Raw genomic sequence first — 11,301 nt, forward strand, 5'->3', positions numbered from 1 at the left:
ACATCACATTACCCTAACCCGCGTCCGCAGACACTACTTCACATTGCCCCAAACTTAGCCCACAGACACTACATCACATTGCCCCATCCTTGGCCCACAGATACATCACATTGCCCTAACCCTAGTCCACAGACACTACATCACATTGCCCTAACCCGAGTCCACAAACACTGCATCACATTACCCTAACCCTAGTCCACAGACACTACATCACATTGTCCTAGCCCTAGTCTACAGTCACTACATCACATTACCCAAACCCCAGTCCACAGACACGACACCACTTTGCCTTAACCCTAGTCCACAGACACTACATTACATTGCCCTAACCCGAGTCCACAGACACTACCTCACATTGCCCCAACCCTAGCCCACAGACACTGCAGCACATTGCCCGAAACCTATTCCACAGACACAACATCACATTGCCCTAATCCTAGTCCACAGACATTATATCACATTGCCCCAGCCTTAGCTCACAGACACTACATCACACTGCCCTAACCCTAGTCCACACACACGACATCACATTGCCCTAACCCGAGTCCACAGACACTACATCACATTGCCCTAACCGCAGCCCACAGACATTACCTCACATTGCCCCAACCCTAGTCCACAGACACTACATCATATTCCCCTAACCCTAGTCCACAGACACTACATCACATTGCCTCAAACCTAGTCCACAGACACGACATCACATTGCCCTAACCCTAGTCCACAGACACTTCATCACATTGCCCTCACCCTCGTCCACAGACACTACATCACATTGCTCTAACCGTAGCCCACAGACACTACATCACATTGCCGCAACCCTAGCCCACAGACACAAAATCAGATTGCCCCAACCTTAGCCCATAGACACTACATCACATTGCCCCAACCTTAGCCCACAGACACAAAATCACCTTGCCCCAACATTAGCCGACAGATACTACATCACATTGCCCTAACCCTCGTCCACAGAGACTACATTACATTGCCCCAACCCTAGCCCACAGACTCGAAATCACATTGCCCGAAAGCAAGTTCACAGACACTGCATCACATTTCCCCAACCCGAGCCCACAGACACGACATCACATTGCCCTTTCCTTAGTCCACAGACACTACATCACATTGCCCTAAACCTCGTCCACAGACACTGCATCACATTGCCCTAAACCTAGTCCACAGACACTGCATCATATTGCCCTAACCCTAGTCACAGACACTACATCACATTGCCCCAACCCGAGCCGACAGACACTACATCACATTGCCCTTTCCCTAGTCCACAGACACTGCATCACATTGCCCTAACCCTAGTCCACAGACACTCCATCACATTGCTCTTTCTCTAGTCCACAGACAATACATCACATTGCCCTAACCCTAGTCCACAGACACTACATTACATTGCCCCAACATTACCCCACAAACACTACATCACATTGCCCCGACCTTAGTACACAGACATTACATCAGATTGCCCAAACTTAGCCCACAGACACAACATCACATTGCCCTAACACTGGTCCACAGACCCTATCTCACATTGCCCTAACCCCAGTCCACAGACACTACATCACATTGCCCCAACCTCAGCCCACAGACACTACATCACATTGCCCCATCCTTGGCCCACAGATACATCACATTGCCCTAACCCTAGTCCACAGACACTACATCACATTGCCCCAACCCGAGTCCACAGTCACGACATCACATTGCCCCAACCTTAGCCCACAGACACAAAATCACATTGCCCCAACCTTAGCCGACAGAGACTACATCACATTGCCCCAACCCTAGCCCACAGACACGACATCACATTGCCCGAAAGCAAGTCCACAGACACTGCATCACATTTCCCCAACCCGAGCCCACAGACACGACATCACATTGCCCTTTCCTGAGTCCAGAGACACTACATCACATTGCCCTAAACCTCGTCCACAGACACTGCATCACATTGCCCTAAACATAGAAACATAGAAACATAGAAAATAGGTGCAGGAGTAGGCCATTCGGCCCTTCTAGCCTGCACCGCCATTCAATGAGTTCATGGCTGAACATTCAACTTCAGTACCCCATTCCTGCTTTCTCGCCATACCCCTTGATCCCCCTAGCAGTAAGGACCTCATCTAACTCCTTTTTGAATATATTTAGTGAATTGGCCTCAACAACTTTCTGTGGTAGAGAATTCCACAGGTTCACCACTCTCTGGGTGAAGAAGTTCCTCCGCATCTCGGTCCTAAATGGCTTACCCCTTATCCTTAGACTGTGACCCCTGGTTCTGGACTTCCCCAACATTGGGAACATTCTTCCTGCGTCTAACCTGTCTACAGACACTGCATCACATTGCCCGAACCGTTGTCCACAGACACTACATCACATTGCCCCAACCCGAGCCCACAGACACTACATCACATTGCCTTTCCCTAGTCCACAGACACTACATCACATTGCCCTAATCCGAGTCCACAGACACTCCATCACATTGCCCTTTCCCTAGTCCACAGACAATACATCACATTGCCCTAACCCTAGTCCACAGACACTACATCACATTGCCCCAACATTAGCCCACCGACACTACTTCACATTGCCCCAACCTTAGCCCACAGACACAACATCACAAAACCCTAACCCTAGTCCACAGACACTACATCACATTGCGCTAACACTAGTCCACAGACCCTATATCACATTTCCCTAACCCTAGTCCACAGACACTGCATCACATTGCCCCAACCTCAGCCCACAGACACGACATCACATTGCCATAACCCAAGTCCACAGACACTACATCACATTGCCCTAACCCTGGTCCACAGACCCTATATCACATTGCCCTAACTCGAGCCCACAGACACGACATCACATTGCCCCAACTTTAGCCCACAGTCAGTACATCACATTGCCCCATCCTTGGCCCACAGACACAACATCACATTGCCCTTACCCTAGTCCATAGACACTACATCACATTGCCCCAACCCTCGTCCACAGACACAACATCACATTGCCCTAACCCTCGTCCACAGACACTACATCACATTGCCCCAACCTTAGTCCACAGACACTACAGCACCTTGCCCTCACCCTCGCCCATAGGCACCACATCACATTGCCTCAACCCTAGCCACAGACACTACATCACAATTCCCTAACCTAGCCCACAGACACGACATCACATTACCCTAACCCGAGCCCACAGACACGACATCACATTACCCTAACCCGAGTCCACAGACACGACATCACATTGCCCTAATCCTAGTCCACAGACACTGCATCACATTGCCCCAACCCGAGTCCACAGACACGACATCACATTGCCCTAACCCTCGTCCACAGACACAACTCACATTGCCCTAATCCTAGCCCACAGACACGTCATCACATTACCCTAACCCGAGTCCACAGACACGACATCACATTGCCCTAACCCTAGTCCACAGACACTACATCACATTGCCCTAACCCTAGTCCACAGACACTACATCACATTGCCCTAACCCGAGTCCACAGACCATATATCACATTGCCCGAAGCCTAGTCCACAGACACTACATCAGATTGCCCTAACCCGACTCCACAGACAAAATACCACATTGCCCTAACCCTTCTCCACAGACACTACATCACATTGCCCAAACGCTAGCCCACAGACACTGCACCACATTGCCCTCACCCTCGTCCAAAGACACTACATCACATTGCCGCAACCTTAGACCACAGACACGACATCACATTGCCCTAACCCTAGTCCACAGACACTTCATCACATTGCCCTCACCCTCGTCCACAGACACTACATCACATTGCTCTAACCGTAGCCCACAGACACTACATCACATTGCCCCAACCCTAGCCCACAGACACAAAATCAGATTGCCCCAACCTTAGCCCATAGACACTACATCACATTGCCCCAACCTTAGCCCACAGACACAAAATCACATTGCCCCAACATTAGCCTACAGATACTACATCACATTGCCCTAACCCTCGTCCACAGAGACTACATTACATTGCCCCAACCCTCGCCCACAGACTCGACATCACATTGCCCGAAAGCAAGTTCACAGACACTGCATCACATTTCCCCAACCCGAGCCCACAGACACGACATCACATTGCCCTTTCCTTAGTCCACAGACACTACATCACATTGTCCTAACCCGAGTCCACAAACACTACATCACATTGCCCCAACCCTAGCCCACAGACACGACATCACATTGCCCGAAGCCGAGTCCACAGACACTACATCACATTGCCTCAACCCTAGCCCACAGATACTACATCACATTGCCCTAACCCTCGTCCACAGACACTGCATCACATTGCCCTAAACCTAGTCCACAGACACTACATCACATTGTCCTAGCCCTAGTCCACAGACACTACATCACATTGCCCTAACCGTAGACCACTGACACTACATCACATTGCCCCAGCCCGAGTCCACAGACAATACATCACACTGCCCTAACCCTAGTCCACAAACACAACATCACATTGCCCTAACCCGAGTCCACAGACACTACATCACATTGCCCTAACCGCAGCCCACAGACACTACCTCACATTGCCCCAACCCTAGTCCACAGACACTACATCACATTCCCCTAAACCTAGTCCACAGACACAACATCACATTGCCTCAAACCTAGTCCACAGACACTACATCACATTGCCCGAACCCGAGTCCACGGACACTACATCACATTACCCTAACCCGAGTCCACAGACACTACATCACATTGCCCTAACCATAGCCCACAGACACGACATCACATTGCCCGAACCCTAGTCCACAGACACTACATCACATTGCCTCAACCCTAGCCCGCAGATACTACATCACATTGCCCTAACCCGAGTCTACAGACACTACATCACATTGCCCTAAGCCGCGTCCAGAGACGCTGCATCACATTGCCCGAACGATAGTTCACAGACACTACATCACATTACCCAAACCCTAGTCCACAGACACGACACCACTTTGCCCTAACCCTAGTCCACAGACACTACATTACATTGCCCTAACCCGAGTCCACAGACACTACCTCACATTGCCCCAACCCTAGCCCACAGACACTACATCACATTGCCCTAATCATAGTCCACAGACACTACATCACATTGCCCTAACCCTCGTCCACAGACACTACATCACATTGCCCTAACCATAGTCCACAGACACTGTATCACATTGCCCTAACCCTAGTCCACAGACACTACATCACATTGCCCTAACCCTAGTCCACAGACACTGCATCACTTTTCCCTAAACCTAGCCCACAGACACTACATCACATTGCCCTGAACCTAGTCCACAGACACTGCATCACATTTCCCTAACCATAGCCCACAGACACTACATCACATTGCCCCAACCCTAGTCCACAGACAATACATCACATTGCCCTAACCCGAGTCCACAGACACAACATCACATTGCCCCAACCCTCATCCACAGGCACTACATCACATTGCCCCGTCCCTACTCCACAGACACTACATCAGATTGCCCTAACCATAGTCCACAGACACAACATCACATTGCCCGAACCCGAGTCCACGGACACTACATCACATTACCCTAACCCGCGTCCGCAGACACTACTTCACATTGCCCCAAACTTAGCCCACAGACACTACATCACATTGCCCTAACCCGAGTCCACAAACACTGCATCACATTACCCTAACCCTAGTCCACAGACACTACATCACATTGTCCTAGCCCTAGTCTACAGTCACTACATCACATTACCCAAACCCCAGTCCACAGACACGACACCACTTTGCCTTAACCCTAGTCCACAGACACTACATTACATTGCCCTAACCCGAGTCCACAGACACTACCTCACATTGCCCCAACCCTAGCCCACAGACACTGCAGCACATTGCCCGAAACCTATTCCACAGACACAACATCACATTGCCCTAATCCTAGTCCACAGACATTATATCACATTGCCCCAGCCTTAGCTCACAGACACTACATCACACTGCCCTAACCCTAGTCCACACACACGACATCACATTGCCCTAACCCGAGTCCACAGACACTACATCACATTGCCCTAACCGCAGCCCACAGACATTACCTCACATTGCCCCAACCCTAGTCCACAGACACTACATCATATTCCCCTAACCCTAGTCCACAGACACTACATCACATTGCCTCAAACCTAGTCCACAGACACGACATCACATTGCCCTAACCCTAGTCCACAGACACTTCATCACATTGCCCTCACCCTCGTCCACAGACACTACATCACATTGCTCTAACCGTAGCCCACAGACACTACATCACATTGCCGCAACCCTAGCCCACAGACACAAAATCAGATTGCCCCAACCTTAGCCCATAGACACTACATCACATTGCCCCAACCTTAGCCCACAGACACAAAATCACCTTGCCCCAACATTAGCCGACAGATACTACATCACATTGCCCTAACCCTCGTCCACAGAGACTACATTACATTGCCCCAACCCTAGCCCACAGACTCGAAATCACATTGCCCGAAAGCAAGTTCACAGACACTGCATCACATTTCCCCAACCCGAGCCCACAGACACGACATCACATTGCCCTTTCCTTAGTCCACAGACACTACATCACATTGCCCTAAACCTCGTCCACAGACACTGCATCACATTGCCCTAAACCTAGTCCACAGACACTGCATCATATTGCCCTAACCCTAGTCACAGACACTACATCACATTGCCCCAACCCGAGCCGACAGACACTACATCACATTGCCCTTTCCCTAGTCCACAGACACTGCATCACATTGCCCTAACCCTAGTCCACAGACACTCCATCACATTGCTCTTTCTCTAGTCCACAGACAATACATCACATTGCCCTAACCCTAGTCCACAGACACTACATTACATTGCCCCAACATTACCCCACAAACACTACATCACATTGCCCCGACCTTAGTACACAGACATTACATCAGATTGCCCAAACTTAGCCCACAGACACAACATCACATTGCCCTAACACTGGTCCACAGACCCTATCTCACATTGCCCTAACCCCAGTCCACAGACACTACATCACATTGCCCCAACCTCAGCCCACAGACACTACATCACATTGCCCCATCCTTGGCCCACAGATACATCACATTGCCCTAACCCTAGTCCACAGACACTACATCACATTGCCCCAACCCGAGTCCACAGTCACGACATCACATTGCCCCAACCTTAGCCCACAGACACAAAATCACATTGCCCCAACCTTAGCCGACAGAGACTACATCACATTGCCCCAACCCTAGCCCACAGACACGACATCACATTGCCCGAAAGCAAGTCCACAGACACTGCATCACATTTCCCCAACCCGAGCCCACAGACACGACATCACATTGCCCTTTCCTGAGTCCAGAGACACTACATCACATTGCCCTAAACCTCGTCCACAGACACTGCATCACATTGCCCTAAACATAGAAACATAGAAACATAGAAAATAGGTGCAGGAGTAGGCCATTCGGCCCTTCTAGCCTGCACCGCCATTCAATGAGTTCATGGCTGAACATTCAACTTCAGTACCCCATTCCTGCTTTCTCGCCATACCCCTTGATCCCCCTAGCAGTAAGGACCTCATCTAACTCCTTTTTGAATATATTTAGTGAATTGGCCTCAACAACTTTCTGTGGTAGAGAATTCCACAGGTTCACCACTCTCTGGGTGAAGAAGTTCCTCCGCATCTCGGTCCTAAATGGCTTACCCCTTATCCTTAGACTGTGACCCCTGGTTCTGGACTTCCCCAACATTGGGAACATTCTTCCTGCGTCTAACCTGTCTACAGACACTGCATCACATTGCCCGAACCGTTGTCCACAGACACTACATCACATTGCCCCAACCCGAGCCCACAGACACTACATCACATTGCCTTTCCCTAGTCCACAGACACTACATCACATTGCCCTAATCCGAGTCCACAGACACTCCATCACATTGCCCTTTCCCTAGTCCACAGACAATACATCACATTGCCCTAACCCTAGTCCACAGACACTACATCACATTGCCCCAACATTAGCCCACCGACACTACTTCACATTGCCCCAACCTTAGCCCACAGACACAACATCACAAAACCCTAACCCTAGTCCACAGACACTACATCACATTGCGCTAACACTAGTCCACAGACCCTATATCACATTTCCCTAACCCTAGTCCACAGACACTGCATCACATTGCCCCAACCTCAGCCCACAGACACGACATCACATTGCCATAACCCAAGTCCACAGACACTACATCACATTGCCCTAACCCTGGTCCACAGACCCTATATCACATTGCCCTAACTCGAGCCCACAGACACGACATCACATTGCCCCAACTTTAGCCCACAGTCAGTACATCACATTGCCCCATCCTTGGCCCACAGACACAACATCACATTGCCCTTACCCTAGTCCATAGACACTACATCACATTGCCCCAACCCTCGTCCACAGACACAACATCACATTGCCCTAACCCTCGTCCACAGACACTACATCACATTGCCCCAACCTTAGTCCACAGACACTACAGCACCTTGCCCTCACCCTCGCCCATAGGCACCACATCACATTGCCTCAACCCTAGCCACAGACACTACATCACAATTCCCTAACCTAGCCCACAGACACGACATCACATTACCCTAACCCGAGCCCACAGACACGACATCACATTACCCTAACCCGAGTCCACAGACACGACATCACATTGCCCTAATCCTAGTCCACAGACACTGCATCACATTGCCCCAACCCGAGTCCACAGACACGACATCACATTGCCCTAACCCTCGTCCACAGACACAACTCACATTGCCCTAATCCTAGCCCACAGACACGTCATCACATTACCCTAACCCGAGTCCACAGACACGACATCACATTGCCCTAACCCTAGTCCACAGACACTACATCACATTGCCCTAACCCTAGTCCACAGACACTACATCACATTGCCCTAACCCGAGTCCACAGACCATATATCACATTGCCCGAAGCCTAGTCCACAGACACTACATCAGATTGCCCTAACCCGACTCCACAGACAAAATACCACATTGCCCTAACCCTTCTCCACAGACACTACATCACATTGCCCAAACGCTAGCCCACAGACACTGCACCACATTGCCCTCACCCTCGTCCAAAGACACTACATCACATTGCCGCAACCTTAGACCACAGACACGACATCACATTGCCCTAACCCTAGTCCACAGACACTTCATCACATTGCCCTCACCCTCGTCCACAGACACTACATCACATTGCTCTAACCGTAGCCCACAGACACTACATCACATTGCCCCAACCCTAGCCCACAGACACAAAATCAGATTGCCCCAACCTTAGCCCATAGACACTACATCACATTGCCCCAACCTTAGCCCACAGACACAAAATCACATTGCCCCAACATTAGCCTACAGATACTACATCACATTGCCCTAACCCTCGTCCACAGAGACTACATTACATTGCCCCAACCCTCGCCCACAGACTCGACATCACATTGCCCGAAAGCAAGTTCACAGACACTGCATCACATTTCCCCAACCCGAGCCCACAGACACGACATCACATTGCCCTTTCCTTAGTCCACAAACACTACATCACATTGCCCTAAACCTCGTCCACAGACACTGCATCACATTGCCCTAAACCTAGTCCACAGACACTGCATCATATTGCCCTAACCTCAGCCCACAGACACGACATCACATTGCCATAACCCTAGTCCACAGACACTACATCACATTGCCCTAACCCTAGTCCACAGACCCTATGTCACATTGCCCGAACTCGAGCCCACAGACACGACGTCACATTGCCCCAACTTTAGCCCACAGACACTACATCACATTGCCCCATCCTTGGCCCACAGATACATCACATTGCCCTAACCCTAGTCCACAGACACTACATCACATTGCCCCAACCCGAGTCCACAGACACGACATCACATTGCCCCAACCTTAGCCCACAGACACAAAATCACATTGCCCCAACCTTAGCCGACAGAGACTACATCACATTGCCCCAACCCTAGCCCACAGACACGACATCACATTGCCCGAAAGCAAGTCCACAGACACTGCATCACATTTCCCCAACCCGAGCCCACAGACACGACATCACATTGCCCTTTCCTTAGTCCAGAGACACTACATCACATTGCCCTAAACCTCGTCCACAGACACTGCATCACATTGCCCTAAACCTAGTCCACAGACACTGCATCACATTGCCAGAACCCTTGTCCACAGACACTACATCACATTGCCCTAACCCGAGTCCACAGCCACTCCATCACATTGCCCTTTCCCTAGTCCACAGACAATACATCACATTGCCCTAACCCTAGTCCACAGACACTACATCACATTGCCCCAACATTAGCCCACCGACACTACATCACATTGCCCCAACCTTAGCCCACAGACACAACATCACAAAACCCTAACCCTAGTCCACAGACACTACATCACATTGCCCTAACACTAGTCCACAGACCCTATATCACATTTCCCTAACCCTAGTCCACAGACACTGCATCACATTGCCCCAACCTCAGCCCACAGACACGACATCACATTGCCATAACCCAAGTCCACAGACACTACATCACATTGCCCTAACCCTGGTCCACAGACCCTATATCACATTGCCCTAACTCGAGCCCACAGACACGACATCACATTGCCCCAACTTTAGCCCACAGTCAGTACATCACATTGCCCCATCCTTGGCCCACAGACACAACATCACATTGCCCTTACCCTAGTCCATAGACACTACATCACATTGCCCCAACCCTCGTCCACAGACACTACATCACATTGCCCCAACCTTAGTCCACAGACACTACAGCACCTTGCCCTCACCCTCGCCCATAGGCACCACATCACATTGCCTCAACCCTAGCCCACAGACACTACATCACAATTCCCTAACCTAGCCCACAGACACGACATCACATTACCCTAACCCGAGCCCACAGACACGACATCACATTACCCTAACCCGAGTCCACAGACACGACATCACATTGCCCTAATCCTAGTCCACAGACACTGCATCACATTGCCCCAACCCGAGTCCACAGACACGACATCACATTGCCCTAACCTTCGTCCACAGACACAACATCACATTGCCCTAATCCTAGCCCACAGACACGTCATCACATTACCCTAACCCGAGTCCACAGACACGACATCACATTGCC

This window comes from Pristiophorus japonicus, chromosome 18 (assembly GCF_044704955.1).
Source record: "Pristiophorus japonicus isolate sPriJap1 chromosome 18, sPriJap1.hap1, whole genome shotgun sequence".
Classification (NCBI taxonomy): domain Eukaryota; kingdom Metazoa; phylum Chordata; class Chondrichthyes; family Pristiophoridae; genus Pristiophorus; species Pristiophorus japonicus.